Genomic DNA, 18,075 nt, shown 5'->3' with positions numbered 1-18,075 from the left:
TCAAGCAGTAACCGTATCTCCTACAATCACAAACCACTATGGTCATGAAATAGGAAGTAACTTTGCATCTCAGACCAAACTACGAGCAAAGCAAAAAGTGAAAGAGGTAGGAGCTTGCTGGGGTTGTAGCAACGGAAAGGATGATGTTTCACAGTAGGTCTGCTGTTTTACAATGCTTCATGCACTGTGCGTGCAGCTCACAGACACTTTTCATGAAAAGATAGTTGTCGTGAGGTGCAGGATGGTCACCTGAAATGCACCTTGGACTTTGGACATGCATCATGAACTTGGAAAGAAAAAGCTGTGCAAATGCATTTACCCCCAGACTTTTGCAAAGAGATTTTGTCTGTTTTCAGCAGAAAGGTCCCTATGTAAGTAAAAACCTATAATTCTGATGGGTGGTACGTGCCCCAATTGGAATGTGGAGGCCACCCACAATGAGAGCCTAAGTAGACACACAAGACTTCACAAGCCGCTCACTCACCTACAATGACAACTCATTGCCTGACAATAACACGTCACCCTCTGGCTTTCTGGTCCAGAAGAGAAGCCCCCTCGTGGGATGAAGATGAAATGCTGTGATGATGAAGAGAGCGTCTCACACTAATGTAAAGACCACATGTCATCCACAGTGAGAAAAATAACCGAATATGTTCCTTTGTTGAGTGATGTCTTTAAGAAGTGTGTTACTTTCATTGTTGTTGATCATTGAAACATCTGAAAACCTGGTTAAAGGTTTCCTTCTGTCTGTATGTTGGGAGGATTGTCTAAGAAAGCCACATGTTGCACCTGTAAAATATAGAATCCATGCATGGCCATGCAGAATAAGGCAACTCTTACAGGTTATATGTACACTTGTTAAAGTGATCATTTGTTGTGCAACATAAATAACCTGTAACTTACCCTTTGCCAGAAGGGATCTGGCTACGCCCTGTGATAATGTCGCGTGGCACCATTGGGGGCCTAAGAATCCAGCAGAGGCGTCTTACAAAGTTGCTTGCACAGAAGAAAAAAGTGCCTCACACGTCATTATTTATTAATAATAGCATTGATTATTTAATTATCGCTTAACACGATCAACAGGAGACAAGTAGATTGATCATCAAAGTATTCTTTGTCGTATGTATCTGTACATTGCAAGCATCATTGTCTACGGACATATTGGCAATGCTGCACGTGGCAAACACAAGACACTTCCTTTAGAGAACCTCTCGCATCTGGGGTCAACCCTTCCTTTAGAGAACCTCTGGCATCTGGGATCAACCCTTCCTATACAGAACCTCTGGCATCTAGGATCAACCCTTCCTTGAGAGAACCTCTGGCATCCAGGGTCAACTCTTCCTTGAGAGAACCTCTGGCATCTGGGATCAACCCTTCCTTGAGAGAACCTCTGGCATCTGGGATCAACCCTTCCTTGAGAGAACCTCTGGCATCTGGGATCAACCCTTCTTTGAGAGAACCTCTGGCATCTGGGATCAACCCTTCTTTGAGAGAACCTCTGGCATCTGGGATCAACCCTTCTTTGAGAGAACCTCTGGCATCTGGATCAACCCTTCTTTGAGAGAACCTCTGGCATCTGGGATCAACCCTTCCTTGAGAGAACCTCTGGCATCCAGGATCACCTCTACCTTTAGAGAACCTCTGGCATCCAGGGTCAACCCTTCCTATAGAGAACCTCTGACATCCAGGGTCAACCCTTCCTTGAGAGAACCTCTGGCATCCAGGGTCAACCCTTCCTATAGAGAACCTCTGGCATCCATGATCAACCCTTCCTATAGAGAACCTCTGGCATCCAGGGTCAACCCTTCCTATAGAGAACCTCTGGCATCCAGGGTCAACCCTTCCTTTAGAGAACCTCTGGCATCTGGTATCAACCCTTCCTAAAGAGAACCTCTGGCATCCATGATCAACCCTTCCTATAGAGAACCTCTGGCATCCAGGGTCAACCCTTCCTATAGAGAACCTCTGACATCCAGGGTCAAACCTTCCTATAGAGAACCTCTGGCATCTGGGATCAACCCTTCCTTTAGAGAACCTCTGGCATCCAGGGTCAACCCTTCCTATAGAGAACCTCTGACATCCAGGCTCAACCCTTCCTATAGAGAACCTCTGACATCCAGGATCAACCCTTCCTTGAGAGAACCTCTGGCATCCAGGGTCAACCCTTCCTTGAGAGAACCTCTGGCATCCAGGATCACCTCTACCTTTAGAGAACCTCTGGCATCCAGGGTCAACCCTTCCTTGAGAGAACCTCTGGCATCCAGGATCAACCCTTCCTATAGAGAACCTCTGGCATCCATGATCAACCCTTCCTTGAGAGAACCTCTGGCATCCAGGATCAACCCTTCCTATAGAGAACCTCTGGCATCCATGATCAACCCTTCCTTGAGAGAACCTCTGGCATCCAGGATCAACCCTTCCTATATGAGGTTCCGTGAGAATCGTGATGACGTTTTGGGCATGTTCAGATATGAACGAATTTGGTATCTACGAACTGCAAATGACGAGTTTAGTGGGTGTACATGTTTTCGCTACAGTACTCCAAAGGGTTCGTCTTATTCGTGTTTTTTTTCATCTGAACCCTCGCGTTCCATTTTAGATACGGCATCCATTTTTGTTTCTTGCCCTCACGTAGTCGGCGAACGGACAGTGTTCGCTTCATGACCCTGGGACTCCCAAGCTCTTGCGGAAGATGCATATCCCTTTGAGTGTGTCTTTATGACTAGGGGGATGACACGGCAAAGGCAGATGGCTCCGCTCGAGGCTCATCTTGCCGTGCTGGTCTATTGTTTCAGCCTTGCATGCATTAGGCATGAATCCTTTGATCCTGTGATCACGCTTCCTATATTGCCCCCACACTTTTCTTGATCTGTTGTCTGTCTTTCCTGGCACCTGTGTCTGTCTCTTCTCTCAGCTCGTTTACAACTAGAGTGGAATGTGCCTAATGGTGAGATAATGTGCTTTTACAGTTGGGAACCGGCAATGTTACTGTAATTATGTTCCGGGCTTCTGAAGACATGAATGTAACCCTTTTGAAATTTACTGCGGGAACTGAGTTGTAACCTTTTGTTCGTTGTGTTGTGCAATGACGAAAATGTGTATAAAAGGAGCGATCCACTTTTGCAATTTGAAGCAGTCTCTCAGAACCTACACTTTGTGTACTTCTTGTGATCTCTGTATCCCTGCAGTAAATAAACGCTGATCTTTGACGCCGAAGGAAGTGTCCCGTGTCTCTGTAAATTGTACGCCGGAACAGGTATCCCACGAAGGTTTCAGGTGTTGTCCCTGGCACCGCTGGACCTTAAAATAGTCCAGTCCTTCAGTTGGCGCCCAACGTTGGGCGACATCAGCGGTACCGGTCCAAAGCCCGACGTTCGTGAGGAACTTCGTGTGAAATCTCCGAGGAAAGGTGCACCCCGCTTCATCGATCCTGTTGTTGAAATAAGTGGTCCGAAGACTTTTCCCGCGAAGATTCCTGCCTCCAGACGGCTGCGACGGACTGATGCCCTGACTGTCGACCTGTTTTGGCGCCTGGCGTAGTCCTTTGTACGGCGAGACGATAGACGGGCCTTCCTGGTGACGCCATAGTTCTTTCAGTTAAGTATTTGTGGGTCGCTCCCAGTACTTTGGTCCTTCGTATTGTTGAAACTTGGTTATTTGCATGGTTCCATTGCATTTGTGGTTCTTAGTTGTTGGTTCTTAGTTGTTGGGTTTTTATTTGAAGATTGCAATTGCCAAAAACCGAGGGTCTCGTATTTTTGCGGGGACATCGTAATTCGATAAACCCTTGAAGTTTGTAAACTCGGTTAGCGTGCGCGATGCCTGGCCGCAGTACTTGGTTTGGTTTCCTTAAATGTTGCAACACAGATTTCCAGTTGGAGGACTTGTGTCCGATACCTTCAGTTGGAACTCCGATTTATGAGCTTTACAGACGACACGGAGTGGGTCCTATTGTATATAATGACTACTGGATCCGTTATACGAAAAAAGATGGTGTCCTTAGTTGGCCACCCCATGGTAGTTTTGAAACTGAGATTTTAGATAATCTTGAAGCAAAATTGTTTACAAAGAAAGCTAGGCCGGCAATGTTTGATTCCTTTCGGTTATGGCGTAAAGAGGCCAAACAGAAAGAAATCAAGCAGATAAAGAAAAATAAGAGAGACGGTATTATTACGATGATGCAAAGTGCAGAACAATATCAGCGAGATAACGATGAGAAGGAAAAGGAAGTTTTCACTAGATTGCATCGTATGGCGGTGGATAAATGTTATCCGGTTTTACCGTCAAGTTCTGATAAGAAGTGTGAGGAATTGACGGAGGATCCTTTGTTGTCCTATCTATTAAAATCGCCACCTCCTTATGCACAGGGCACTACAGCCCCTGTGGGTCCTCCTGTTCCTCCGAATGTTGTTCCGGCGGCTGCTGGTCAGCCTGTCGTTCATCCTGTTCCTCCGAATCCTCTTGTTCCTCAAGTTGTTCCTACTCCCTTACCTGCCCTTCTTCCTACTGCTCCATTGCCTATACCTTCTCAGTCTACTGTTCCTACTACCTCTGCTGTTTTGGCTACTCCTACTGCTCCTACGTTTAGTTCTCACGTTGTTGCTCCTGTACTTCTCTCCACCTCTCCTTCTGTTCGTAGTCGTATACCTAATGCTGTTGCTAATCTCTATTCTCCACTTTCCGGACCAATACTTGGGTCCGCTGTCTCTGATGTCTCTCAGAGACGAAGCCAAATGCCTGGGTGTAGGGAGTGTGAGACGTTGATCACTATGGTGCGTAGGTGGATTAGACACCCTGCTAGGTACACTTCGCGCATAGTTTTTGATACATTCTCTCAATTCAACGAGCCCACACAGAGATTTGTGTTTGAGGAATTATGCAACTCACTGAGAGAAGAGTGGGATGATGATGAGTTAGATATTGTACCGCCTGATCTGGCTGACCTTCAGAGTCAGTTTTCGAAAGGTATGATCGTGGGCGGAGATGTACGGCATGCACTAGACCGTTTGTTAGCATTTCGGTCCGCCGTGCCTTCCCGAGTGTCGTTTGATAACGACCCAGATGACCCAAAGGAGAAACCTGGTCAGTATCCTATGCGAGAAGTTCCCCCAGTATGGATGCCAGGTAATCCTGCTGCCAATCCTGCGATTTTGCCACACTTTCAGAGGGTTTGGATACACCTCCCCTGGAAGCGATCAGAAGTTTTGCAGGTGAAACAATCTTTGCCTGACCCCCGTAAAAATCCGGCAGGTTATTATAAGGAGTTATCCCAACTCGTGGATGCTACTATTATGAACCTTGCCGATATTGACATGCTGTTTGGTAACGTAGTACCGCAACCGATTTGGGCGAAAATCCGTCAAGAGAATCACGTAGCAGAGTTAGGTGGTGATTGGGCTGCACTTGTAGCGGCTGACGCACTACAAGTTGGTGGGGCTAAGCCTGAACAGCTGATTACGGATCTGCCCCAAAGGATCATTACGCTCATGAAAACGCTTATGCCAGCGATGAGAGTCAATTGGGATAAATTGTCTGCTTGCAAAAAAAAGAAAGACGAGAGTGTCTCCGATTTCTTTACTAGATTTGAGGAGGCATTTATCGATCATAGTGGTCAGGATATGAGCACTGAGGGAGGTCAGCGGTTGTTTGTTGATAAATTTGTGTTAAATATGTTACCTGAGTTGTGTAACAAACTGAAGAATTCTGAAAGTGCTTGGGCTGTCTCCACGACGGCTCAAATATTAGCAACGGCTCAATACTATGAGAATAGGGAAAAAGAAGAGAATGATCGTGCAGATAAGAAAACGAAGGAGCTTAAAACTAAGGTTTTGTTACAGCAAGCGTATCCTCCGCGCTCAAATCAGAATGACTCGCAACAGCAGTATCGACCACAGGCGCAGTCGTCTAGGATGCAGCCACGCTCTGACTCTCCTGCATCCAGATCTATGCTCGGATACAATCAGTGTGCATACTGTAGACTTGAGGGCCATTTAAAATTTAATTGTCCTGTTTTACGTGACCGAAATAATGGTGTTTCGGCTCGAGGAGGTCGTAGTGGTCCTCAGCAGGCCTCTCGAGGTAGAGGTCGTGGTACCTCTCAAAATCAGAATGAGCGTCCTATTGCTCCCTCGGACGCGAACAATTGTTTTGACCAGCGAAATGCATCGTCTGGTAGATCTGCACAGTATCATGTGAATGACTATTATGTTGAGCATGATATTAATGCAGATGACAATTACTAGGCCAGCCATGGACAAAGAGAGGGAGTAGTATCAGTTCCGGTTGATCAGAGAGGGCCTTACGTCGCAGTAGCCACATCGGGCGTAGTTGAGCCTTTTCTGTTGGACACTGGTGCAGCTAAAAGTTCCATCATGCGTTCGAAACTCCCTGGCGCACCTTTGTCTGGCTTAACGAATGTTTCCGTTGGATTCTCTGGCGCCCCGGTTAGCAATCCAGTCTCTAGCCCTCTGTCTCTTACAATTGGGCCACGTGAGCTAGTGGCTCCTTTGATTTTAACTACTGGTTGTGGTGAGAATCTTTTGGGTTTGGATTTGTTGAAGCGGTTATATGCGACTCTGTACTGTTCTCCTATGGGAGTGGAGCTTACATTAGGTCAGAGAGTGATCTCTCCTATGTCCTTATCAACTGATAAGCTCCCGCCGGAATTGAGTTCTCTTCCTGAGTCTTTGTGGGCAACAGGTCCCAATGATGTGGGCCTGCTGGACATATCACCTTATGTCGTCCAATTGAAATTGAATGTGCGATTACCACGTATTCCCCAGTATCGTATTTCTCTTAATGGCGAGCGAGCGCTATTAGCGATCATTTATGACTTGATCGAAAATGATGTTATTGAGGAAACTCGGGGAAATGTGTGTAATAGTCCTGTGTTAGACATTTTGAAAAGAACTGATCCATCCAAGCCTCCTGTGTACCGTTTTGTAATTGATTTGAGAGAGGTGAATAAAATAGTGATCCCACAGTTTCCCGTGGTGCCTGACATTACAGCTTTGTTGACCCTGATTCCAGCCTCTGCCTTCTGGTTCTCGGTGATCGACCTAAAGAATGCTTTCTTTAGCATTCCGATTGCTGCGGAAAGCAGAGATCTTTTCGGCTTCTCATTAGGTGGTCGCAGTTTTAGGTTTAAACGCGCACCACAGGGCTACTGTGAGAGTCCATCGATCTACAGTCAGGCCCTTAAGAGTCAACTTGATGCATTTGTGTTACCGACTGGTGCGGCCTTGATTCAATACGTTGATGATCCGTTAGTGGCTGCTGACACTGAGCAAATTTGCAAAACTGCTACAGTGTCACTGTTAAAGCATTTATGTGACTTACATCACAAGGTGTCACCTTCTAAGCTACAATATTGTTGTCAAGAAGTAACCTATTTAGGTCACTTATTGTCAAAGGAGGGAAGAAGGTTGACCCCAGAAAGAATTGCAGCGATTGCTCGAATGACTGTGCCAACAACTCAGAGAGATGTACGTGCCTTTCTAGGTATCACATCATACTGCAGACAATGGATTCCAAACTTTTCATTGTTAGCGAAGCCATTGTTAGCTCTCACGTGCAAGGATGTCTCGACTCCTTTGCCATGGACTGAAGATTGTCAGAAAAGTTTTTCTGAATTGCGTGATGCGTTGTGTTCGGCTCCTGTGTTGGGTACTCCTGATTACAGTAAGCCGTTTACACTATACGTTCACAAGAGAGAAGGTTGTGCGTTGAGTGTTTTGATGCAACAATTTGGTGGTAAACAGTGTCCATGTGCATATTTTTCCTCAACCTTAGACCCAGTAGCTAGAGCGTTGCCGAGTTGTTTAAGAGCAACAGCGGCAGCTGCGGTGTCCATTCGACAATCCGCAGGTCTGGTTATGGATACTATGCTTACAGTAATGGTTCCGCATGCAGTTGACACTCTTTTGAATCGGACAAAGACTCAACATCTGACGAGTGCGAGGTTGTCTGGTTATGAGTTGACGCTTTTGGCAAGTCATATACAGATAAAACATTGTAATGTGTTGAACCCAGCAACGTTGTTGCCGATCAATATGGAATCAGGTGATGTAGCGCCACATGATTGTTACTTAAGAACTGAAGAAGAAACGAAAGGTCGTGTTGACCTGAAAAACACTCCATTGGAAGATCCCGATGGTACTTTGTATGTTGATGGTTCATGTTTTAAGTTCCCGAATGGTGATGTAACGACTGCTTATGCTGTGGTGACGTTGAGTACGGTTGTGGAAACTGCGAGACTGAATCAGAATTCAGCTCAAGCGGCAGAGTTGATTGCGTTGACAAGAGCGTGTGTTTTGTCTAAAGGAAAGCGAGTGAATGTGTTTACTGATAGCCAGTATGCATTTGGCATAGCGCATAGTTTTGGTCGACTGTGGAGAGAAAGAGGATTTAAGACATCACATGGCACGAAGATCCAACACGGACAGCTCGTGAACGATCTTTTGGATGCACTTACGTTGCCTAAGCAGGTGGCAATCATTAACTGCAGCGCGCATCGGAAAGTTACAGATGATGTTGGTCGTGGTAACGCTTTTGTGGATGAGATTGGTAAGGAAACGGCCAAGAATTTGATGAGTCGAATGTATGTTACAAGTTCAGTAAGGTGGCCGACGGAGACTGGTATGTGTGAGGACACTGTTGAGAGCGTGAAAGCGATCCAGAATGAGGCCACCGAAGCTGAAAAAACTAAGTGGAAAGAAAGTACGGGAAAGTTAGACGCGAATGGATGTTGGGTTGACTTGTCAGAAAGTCAGAGATGGATGTTACCGGATGCATATGTGCTTGCCGTTGTTACTATGGCCCACGGCTTGTCACATATTAGCGCGAAAGGTATATGTAAGTTGTTGTCTCCTGTATGGAAGAATGATGGGATTACTAAGTGTGCTGAGAGAGTGGTTAAGAATTGCATGGTATGTTTGATGTATAATCCTGGCAAGGGCACTCCCACTCCACCTGGTCATTTTGCTCCTCCTACATGTCCCTTTGAAGTTATCCAGTTGGGCTTCATCCATATGGAGAGATGCAATAACTTGAAATATGTCTTGGTTGTGGTTTGCGCGTTCTCCAGATGGATTGAGGCCTACCCTCTTAAGGATAATACTGCCCTGTCCACAGCGAAAGTCCTACTGAAGGAATACTTTCCTCGGTACGGAATGCCACGGATCGTATGGTCAGATAACGGAAGTGAGTTTGTGGGAAGTGTAATGAAGAGTGTGTGTAAGGGCCTTGGAATTCATCAAAAATTCCATAGCGCCAATCATCCTCAGTCGGCGGGTCTAGTGGAGGGGTACAATGGCACTCTGAAACTGAAACTTGCCAAAATTCAGGCCACGACTGGTTTGTCTTGGCCTGATGCACTGCCTCTAGCTCTCCTATCGACCAGGGCGACTGTGCACTCTCGAGTAGGGCTTAGCCCATATGAGATTGTGTTCGGCCGTCCTGCGATCATTTGGGTAGTCCCGAGGCCTAAACAATTTGACAGTCTTGAATACCCAATGTTGATTGACTATCTTTATGATCTGACTGCTAAATTAAGTTTGATTCATCAACAGGTTTTTGAAGCTCTACCGGCACAAACAGAGGGACCTGGACATCGGCTCCAACCTGGTGACTGGTTCGTCACCAGGAATTTTGGGAGAAAACGTTGTCTCGAGCCAAGATTTGTAGGACCCTACCAAGTCCTGCTGGCGACAAAAACTGCAGTTCGGTTGAAAGGTCGGAAGCACTGGGTGCATGCCAGTCATACAAAGAAAATTCCACTTCCTTTGCCAGCAGATAACTGGGTGAAAGCAGGAATTGCCCCAACGGAGACTGAAGCCCTTCTACGTTATGTGCCATTCAGTGATGCTCAGCCTGTAGAGAGCGATTTAGTCCAGTCAGATATACCTATTGAATCATCTGAAACTGTACCTTTGTCTTCAGCATTGGAGAATTCAAGTTCTGAACTGTCATCTGAACCATCGAACACTGTTTTGCCATTAGAACCGTTGTTTGAAGAGCAAACTCGACCTGGAAAGTGCCGATATCTTCTTCGATCGCGTGATAAGGACTAATAAAAATTCCCCTTTTTGTGTTTGTGAATTCACGTTACCCCCCCTCACAGTTGCTCTAAACATTGCGAACGTTTGCATTTTTCTTTGATTTTCGAGTTCTTATATATATATATATCACGTGTGTATCTTTTTCTGTGCAGCTAAGAGATGTACATTAAACTGAATGTTCAATTGATTAAAACCTACTATCTGGGTTGACCGTAGGGCCGTGCGGGTACCTCCTTCTGTTTAGCAGGTTTCTGACACTAGGTCGGTAACTTTTGTCGGTTTCTGGGAACTCCTGGAAACTGATAATCGCTACTCAGAACGAAGTGCGTCAAGAACGTTGCGGACGGTCTTTTAGAGGATGGAGTTTTCTAAGCTGTCGGAAATAGAGAAGATGTCGGCGCAAAGATCCAAATTGCATAAGATTTTGCGAACAAAATGTTTTTTGTTTCAGGTTTTTATCTTGTTCCTAACTGTATCTATGTTATTGGTGGGTGGAGTGTATTTAGGGATTCAGTTGTTAATACCTTCTACTTCACCTACTCCTCCTTCTCATGATCTGAATTCTGTTCCCACTATTTCTCCACATTCCTTTCATCTTCTGCCCCAACATGAACAGGTCAGACGTGCGGAATTTATGAACAATTCCTTTGTCCAACTTCTGCATCAACATCAGTTGGTGATGAATACTACCAACTGTTGGGTGTGTGGGTTAATGCCACATACCATGGATAAGGGTATTCCGTATTTGGTTCTTCCCTATAGTTCCCAGGGGTCAGCTCGAGCATTCGAAACTATGTTCCGTAGTGCACTAGATACCTACCCTCGTCGAGAGCCATGCTTTGCAGACCTTGGTCCCGGCCCGTACCACAAGTCTTTGGCGATAGCGATTGCTGATCTAGATAGAGATATTTTCGATGCATCGCTTATTCCAGAGGAAGAGGTGCGAGCATACAAGGATCTGAGTGAGGCTGAATATAGTATGTCAGTGGGTGATAGACAGCTTAAAAGCTCGTCTCCGATCTGGATCGTACCCCACCTCGGTAATTTCTGCTTGAAAGGTCTTGGTTATAATCCTAGAGCTCAGCTTGGGAAGAGTGCTTGTACTGAGACGTATGTTCTACCGATGCTCTCTTCCCCTGTATTCCTGACTGCCAAGGGTACCTATTTTGTATGTTATGATCGCGCTTATACATGGTTGCCCCGTGACTTTTCGGGCACCTGTTATATTGCGAATCTTTTGCCACCGACTTTTACAGTTGCCTCAGATTATCACAAGACTAGAGTTGTGAGAGGCGTTGTTAGCAGAGAGGATACTGCCGGTCAAGAAGCAGGAGACTTCTTTAAGGGTTTCCTACCGTTTTGGGGACCTATGGTTAATAGTAGGAACCTGAGACAGTTGACTCGTGTGGTGGAATACACTGCTAACATAACTGCAAGTGCTCTTGGTAATCTGACAGCAGAGCTTCAGGCGGATAGACTTATGACGTTACAGAATTGAATGGTTCTAGACGTTGTTCTCGCAGATAGAGGTGGTGTGTGCAAGGTGATCCATTCGAGCTGCTGTATTTTCATTCCTGATAACGCTGCAACTGTCTATCAAGCCATCTCGAAGTTGCATAAAATTTCCGAGTCCATACACGTGGACGAAGGCGATTGGACGCTTCTAGGATGGTTTTGGGGTCTGATGTCGACTTGGGATTGGAAGATTCTGATGATTGTAGGGGTTGTTGTGACGTTTCTGTTCACGTGTTGTCTTTGCGTACAGTGTGGTCCTGCCTTATGTAGCCTCTGTGCTACAGCGTGTATAAGAAGGCCATCTGTTACCAGAGAGACATTGATGGATAAGATAATGTTCCAGCAACATCTGAACGATCTGATGAATATCGATATTGATTCTGATATCGACTAGTGCTTGCCTACATGAGGGCAAAAGGAGCGTCTGAGGTTCCGTGAGAATCGTGATGACGTTTTGGGCATGTTCAGATATGGACGAATTTGGTATCTACGAACCGCAAATGACGAGTTTAGTGGGTGTACAGGTTTTCGCTACAGTACACCAAAGGGTTCGTCTTATTCGTGGGTTTTTTCATCTGAACCCTCGGGTTCCATTTTAGATACGGCATCCATTTTTGTTTCTTGCCCTCACGTAGTCGGCGAACGGACAGTGTTCGCTTCATGACCCTGGGACTCCCAAGCTCTTGCGGAAGATGCATATCCCTTTGAGTGTGTCTTTATGACTAGGGGGATGACACGGCAAAGGCAGATGGCTCCGCTCGAGGCTCATCTTGCCGTGCTGGTCTATTGTTTCAGCCTTGCATGCATTAGGCATGAATCCTTTGATCCTGTGATCACGCTTCCTATATTGCCCCCACACTTTTCTTGATCTGTTGTCTGTCTTTCCTGGCACCTGTATCTGTCTCTTCTCTCAGCTCGTTTACAACTAGAGTGGAATGTGCCTAATGGTGAGATAATGTGCTTTTACAGTTGGGAACCGGCAATGTTACTGTAATTATGTTCCGGGCTTCTGAAGACATGAATGTAACCCTTTTGAAATTTACTGTGGGAACTGAGTTGTAACCTTTTGTTCGTTGTGTTGTGCAATAACGAAAATGTGTATAAAAGGAGCGATCCACTTTTGCAATTTGAAGCAGTCTCTCAGAAACTACACTTTGTGCACTGCTTGCGATCTCTGTATCCCTGCAGTAAATAAACGCTGATCTTTGACGCCGAAGGAAGTGTCCCGTGTCTCTGTAAATTGTACGCCGGAACAGGTATCCCACGAAGGTTTCAGGTGTTGTCCCTGGCACCGCTGGACCTTAAAATAGTCCAGTCCTTCATATAGAGAACCTCTGGCATCCAGGATCAACCCTTCCTTGAGAGAACCTCTGGCATCTGGGATCAACCCTTCCTATAGAGAACCTCTGGCATCCAGGGTCAACCCTTCCTGTAGAGAAACTCTGGCATCCAGGGTCAACCCTTCCTATAGAGAACCTCTGGCATCCAGGGTCAACCCTTCCTATAGAGAACCTCTGGCATCCAGGGTCAACCCTTCCTATAGAGAACCTCTGGCATCCAGGGTCAATCCTTCCTGTAGAGAAACTCTGGCATCCAGGGTCAACCCTTCCTTGAGAGAACTTCTGGCATCCAGGATCAACCCTTCCTTGAGAGAACCTCTGGCATCTGGGGTCAACCCTACCTTGAGAGAACCTCTGGCATCTGGGGTCAACCCTTCCTTGAGAGAACCTCTGGCATCCAGGATCAACCCTTCCTTTAGAGAACCTCTGGCATCCAGGATCAACCCTTCCTATAGAGGACCTCTGGCATCCAGGGTCAACCCTTCCTATAGAGAACCTCTGGCATCCAGGGTCAACCCTTCCTTGAGAGAACCTCTGGCATCTGGGGTCAACCCTTCCTTGAGAGAACCTCTGGCATCCAGGATCAACCCTTCCTTGAGAGAACCTCTGGCATCTGGGATCAACCCTTCCTTGAGAGAACCTCTGGCATCCAGGGTCAACCCTTCCTTTAGAGAACCTCTGGCATCCATGATCAACCCTTCCTATAGAGGACCTCTGGCATCCAGGGTCAACCCTTCCTATAGAGAACCTCTGGCATCCATGATCAACCCTTCCTTTAGAGAACCTCTGGCATCCAGGGTCAACCCTTCCTTGAGAGAACCTCTGGCATCCAGGATCAACCCTTCCTTTAGAGAACCTCTGGCATCCATGATCAACCCTTCCTTTAGAGAACCTCTGGCATCCAGGGTCAACCCTTCCTTGAGAGAACCTCTGGCATCCAGGATCAACCCTTCCTATAGAGAACCTCTGGCATCCATGATCAACCCTTCCTATAGAGAACCTCTGGCATCTGGGATCAACCCTTCCTATAGAGGACCTCTGGCATCCAGGGTCAACCCTTCCTTTAGAGAACCTCTGGCATCCAGGGTCAACCCTTCCTTTAGAGAACCTCTGGCATCTGGGGTCAACCCTTCCTTGAGAGAACCTCTGGCATCTGGGATCAACCCTTCCTTGAGAGAACCTCTGGCATCCAGGATCAACCCTTCCTTTAGAGAACCTCTGGCATCCAGGATCAACCCTTCCTATAGAGGACCTCTGGCATCCAGGATCAACCCTTCCTATAGAGAACTTCTGGCATCCAGGGTCAACCCTTCCTATAGAGAACCTCTGGCATCTGGGATCAACCCTTCCTATAGAGGACCTCTGGCATCCAGGGTCAACCCTTCCTTTAGAGAACCTCTGGCATCCAGGGTCAACCCTTCCTTTAGAGAACCTCTGGCATCTGGGGTCAACCCTTCCTTGAGAGAACCTCTGGCATCCAGGATCAACCATTCCTATAGATAACCTCTGACATCCAGGATCACCTCTACCTTTAAAGAACCTCTGGCATCTGGGATCAACCCTTCCTTGAGAGAACCTCTGGCATCTGGGATCAACCCTTCCTGTAGAGAACCTCTGGCATCCAGGGTCAACCCTTCCCTGAGAGAACCTCTGGCATCTGGGATCAACCCTTCCTATAGAGAACCTCTGGCATCCAGGGTCAACCCTTCCTTGAGAGAACCTCTGGCATCTGGGATCAACCCTTCCTTGAGAGAACCTTTAGAATCCAGGATCAACCCTTCCTTGAGAGAACCTTTGGAATCCAGTATCACCTCTACCTTTAGAGAACCTCTGGCATCTGGGATCAACCCTTCCTTGAGAGAACCTCTGGCATCTGGGATCAACCCTTCCTTGAGAGACGTTTTGGATCCAGGATCAACCCTTCCTTTAGAGAACCTCTGGCATCCAGGGTCAACCCTTCCCTGAGAGAACCTCTGGCATCTGGGATCAACCCTTCCTATAGAGAACCTCTGGCATCCAGGGTCAACCCTTCCTATAGAGAACCTCTGGCATCTAGGGTCAACCATTCCTTGAGAGACGTTTTGGAATCCAGGATCAACCCTTCCTTTAGAGAACCTCTGGCATCCAGGGTCAACCCTTCCCTGAGAGAACCTCTGGCATCTGGGATCAACCCTTCCTATAGAGAACCTCTGGCATCCAGGGTCAACCCTTCCTATAGAGAACCTCTGGCATCCAGGGTCAACCCTTCCTTGAGAGACGTTTTGGAATCCAGGATCAACCCTTCCTTGAGAGAACCTCTGGCATCCAGGGTCAACCCTTCCCTGAGAGAACCTCTGGCATCTGGGATCAACCCTTCCTAAAGAGAACCTCTGGCATCCAGGGTCAACCCTTCCCTGAGAGAACCTCTGGCATCTGGGATCAACCCTTCCTTTAGAGAACCTCTGGCATCCATGATCAACCCTTCCTATAGAGGACCTCTGGCATCCAGGGTCAACCCTTCCTATAGAGAACCTCTGGCATCCATGATCAACCCTTCCTTGAGAGAACCTCTGGCATCCAGGATCAACCCTTCCTATAGAGGACCCCTGGCATCCAGGGTCAACCCTTCCTATAGAGAACCTCTGGCATCTGGGATCAACCCTTCCTAAAGAGAACCTCTGGCATCCAGGGTCAACCCTTCCTATAGAGAACCTCTGGCATCTGGGATCAACCCTTCCTATAGAGAACCTCTGGCATCCAGGGTCAACCCTTCCTTGAGAGACGTTTTGGAATCCAGGATCAACCCTTCCTTTAGAGAACCTCTGGCATCCAGGGTCAACCCTTCCTTGAGAGACGTTTTGGAATCCAGGATCAATCCTTCCTTTAGAGAACCTCTGGCATCTGGGATCAACCCTTCCTTTAGAGAACCTCTGGCATCCAGGGTCAACCCTTCCTATAGAGGACCTCTGGCATCCAGGGTCAACCCTTCCTATAGAGAACCTCTGGCATCCATGATCAACCCTTCCTATAGAGGACCTCTGGCATCCAGGGTCAACCCTTCCTTGAGAGAACCTCTGGCATCTGGGATCAACCCTTCCTATAGAGGACCTCTGGCATCCAGGGTCAACCCTTCCTATAGAGGACCTCTGGCATCCAGGATCAACCCTTCCTATAGAGGACCTCTGGCATCCATGATCAACCCTTCCTTGAGAGAACCTCTGGCATCCAGGGTCAACCCTTCCTTGAGAGAAACTCTGGCATCTGGGGTCAACCCTTCCTATAGAGAACCTCTGGCATCCAGGGTCAACCCTTCCTTGAGAGAACCTCTGGCATCCAGGGTCAACCCTTCCTATAGAGAACCTCTGGCATCCAGGGTCAATCCTTCCTATAGAGAACCTCTGGCAACCAGGGTCAACCCTTCCTTGAGAGAACCTCTGGCATCCAGGGTCATGGTTTTGTTGCCTGGATCTCTTTGATATGAGGCGCCTGTCAGTTGGACCTGCCTCTCAGATGAGAGTTGTCTTCCAGATACTGCCCAGTGTTGCTGTGAGAGGGGTGGCTCCTTGTGGAAGACTCAGAAACAGGTATTGACGAGGAATTTCCAGGAGGTCCCAACATGTGATGCGTTGTCGCAGAGCTGACACTGGAAACAACTTCTGTTCATGACCCTTGAACTTTAAAACCGGAGCAGCCAAATGAGGAATAGACCTGTCAAGGAAGGGAACAAATGCTCGCTGACAGATTTATATTCGAGTTTCTTTTCTTGGAATCCATGAGGAGCCTGTAGACGCGGCTGTTCCCCTGCACCCCTCCGCCAGCCGTGGCCTCAAAGCATGTGAGGCGAAGAGTGTTTATGGGAACACTTTAACCCTATGAAGAAAGGGGTTCAGGTTGGCACAGATCCATTTAAAGCCCATACAACCACGTGACAGCACATGTCACATACAACAATACCTCCTTTTAAACATACATGTCCTCTGTCAATACCCTACCCCGCAGGCATGAAATGGTCAACATCCTTCAGCATGTTTAAGTTTAGTAACCTATGACGTGAGTCCAACAGGAAGACACACTCGACTACGCCTCTTCGCCTGGATGTGCCATGACTGCCTGGTGCAAAGCATGTTACCTGTCTCTGCAGTGAGAGGCGCCATCAGTAGCTCATATTAACATGGATGTGAGCACATATCAAAGATGGGCAAATGCAACAAACACCGTGCTGTCACATGTTTACTATAAGACAACCTTAGATCATGTCTGACTCGAGGTCAATTGCAGACTGATCTGCCTAATGTAACATTAAACATATTATTGAAAACACATGTGAAATGTGAAGCTGGCAGTGCCGTTCCCAGCTTTAAGAGACATAAGCACTCTGAAATAAATAAACACAGATTGCCATCATTACCAATGGGCATAACGTCACTTCCTGTGGGTGTAGTGGGGTAGACATTGTCAGTTTGTGCATTCAGCATGTTTACCTGATCTTTACTCCTAAAACTATTAATTTAGGATAAAAAACCAGCAGTAGCACCGCGCTGTTTTTATTTATGCAAACCTGACATTTTGTGTTCACATCTGTTGTGATCTGTGGTTTGTTTATCGACACATCTTTTGCTTGACGAGACTGATGAGTGACACTGCACAATACATAGGGTATATTTTTAAAAACAAAAAAAGGATATGTGTTGGAAGCATACTCACCAACCATCATCAGTACACGTCATACAAATGGTCATACATGGACAACCTTGTAGCACGTGGTACACATGTGCAAGTTAAAATGATAATAAACCCAACTATAAATAAAAATGTATGTGTTTAGTTCTTTGTCAAACAGCTGTTACAACCCACCCACTACTTGTATTCCGTTGTACCTTTTTAAGTTTTTGTTTTTTTCCAAAATGTTTATTTTATAATTGTAAATTGATACTTGTATAGAGCACTACTCACCCGCAAGGGTCTCAAGACGCTTGTACGAATACCGCTGTGGAACCCATCCTGGCTTTCCCTGTGAGGCGTCCACTCCTGGGCACCCCCAAGGTGGAGGCCAGGCATCCTTAGCGTTGTGGGGGCTGTTGTGGAGATTAAGCAAGCTATTGCCCAGAGTTGCAGAGTGGGAGTCCATGATTGGAATAGGCACCGAGGCGAGAATTATCAGGTCCGGGGAAATTGAGCCCAAG

The sequence above is a fragment of the Lissotriton vulgaris genome, chromosome 9 (assembly GCF_964263255.1).
Source record: "Lissotriton vulgaris chromosome 9, aLisVul1.2, whole genome shotgun sequence".
Classification (NCBI taxonomy): domain Eukaryota; kingdom Metazoa; phylum Chordata; class Amphibia; order Caudata; family Salamandridae; genus Lissotriton; species Lissotriton vulgaris.
Note: the sequence above shows the minus strand (reverse complement) of the source record.